This window comes from Cyprinodon variegatus, unplaced genomic scaffold (assembly GCF_000732505.1).
Source record: "Cyprinodon variegatus isolate N-32 unplaced genomic scaffold, C_variegatus-1.0 Scaffold650, whole genome shotgun sequence".
Taxonomy (NCBI): Eukaryota; Metazoa; Chordata; class Actinopteri; order Cyprinodontiformes; family Cyprinodontidae; genus Cyprinodon; species Cyprinodon variegatus.
The window spans coordinates 227,106-229,035 of NW_015151103.1; positions in this window are offsets into that span (position 1 = coordinate 227,106).

Sequence of the window (1,930 nt, forward strand, 5' to 3'; positions counted from 1 at the left end):
ATATAAACATATGACTGTGAATTTACAGTTCTAAAATTTCAGGTTTTTTAATAATAATAAAATATAATGCATATAATAAAAAATATTTTCTTTCTTTTTTTCTTTTTTTTTTTGAATCAATCATATTTATAAAGAACCCCATAAAATCCTTACTGCTAAAGGTAGATGGGATGGATGGTTCTGCAACTGTATTAAAAATATATTTAGGATTATTCTTCTCTATGTTCTCTCAATTTTGTTTTATGTCAAAACCCTGTGAATTTAAATCTAGTTTGACCACTCAGCAGGGGTAACAAAGGGGGTACATTTTTAGAAATAAAGCCAAAATTGCCAAAGTTGAAAGAAGATTGTTTTTGTTCTTTGCTTTTTTGGAGTAATGAAGATTTTATTGACCTGTGTGTAATGCATAATTCATAGTAGATCAGAAAGTGTTTGCTTTACAATGGAAACCTTATATATGCTAAAACCATTCCTTACATTTTGTCAGCTTGTACAATTGTTGAAGAGGCCCTACTTTGTGATTTGTAAAAGTAAATTTTAAGATTACTCCTTTTTTGTTCCTAATTCCATTGACATATTACACAGCTTCTTTAATTTTTGAAAAAAAAAATGTTTAATGTTTTTTTTTTTTTTTTACTTCAGAGGTTTTAGATAAGAGTGAAATTCAATTAGGAAGATGTTAAAAACTGGGGGTGTTTTATGTAAAATTACATCACTGACTTTCTTTTTCTTTTTCTTTTTTTTTTACAATAATATTCAGGACCTTATTATCTCTAGAAATCTTCAGATTCTGGTATGAAAAATAGATTCAGGTCTAATTTGTTGGTTTTATCCCGGAGTCCTTGTAGTTATAGTATCTGTTCAGCAGGTGGCAGCAATGGGCGACTAGAGCGGCAGGGCGCGGAAACGGAAATACGTAATTTTGTCTATTTGTGTTTGTCAGAACAAAAGCCGTGGAACTGACGCATCCGCGCGAACTCTTCAATTTACCGCCCTGCTTTTTCTTTACCCGGTTTATATTCGGTTCTCCATAATAACTAAAAACACTTTTATGAAATATAAAATGGTAATCTAACAAGCTTGTTTCTGGTTATTTAATTCTGTGTGCGACCTATGTTGTATTTTTAAACAGCTGCATGAATACATTTGTTGTGTTGTTGACGTCAACATTTTTTATTTTATTTTTTTATAATAAAAGTGGTGTAATCATGTTTTGTTGTTTTTTGTTTGTTTGTTTTTTGTGTGCAATACACTATGTTCTCAAAGACCATAAGAGATACACCAGCAGCTTCAATGTTCCTTACTGCAGCTTTTAGTAGCAATATTTTAATTCAAACTGGAGTACAAAAATATACACAGGTCCTTACTGTTGTCTTTTTGGGGAGAAACACCCATCTGCCTAACATGTTACATGTTAAAGAGATTAGTTGAAAAGGATGTTATTCTTCATCCACCTAGCCACTAAAAACGGGAATAAACAACTGGTTTCTTTGGTGAGCTTTAAACATGAATCAGAGTAATATTTGAGCATTTAAAATATATTGCTGGCTTTACATTTGAAAGTATAAAACATAAAATCCCATGGCACAGAAGCAACAACAGCTACAAATTCAAATCAATGCAAAACATGAGAAGTTTAATTTTGTAATTTCTAGCCTGAGGCTCTTTAAAAAAACAAAAAACCTGTTGGTAATAAACCACACATTTTCCAAAATTATTCCTATATACCCAAGTGACTATAGCTCTGACTGTCTGTCTCTCTGCCATGTAGCAGTCAAGGAAGCTCTGTGTCATCACACCTAAGACTGTCACGCCACACTTATTTGCTGGGCAATACAAACCTCCTGTCAGTGCAAAATTATCATACTGATTCAGTGTATATATATATATATATATATATATATATATATATATATATATATATATATAT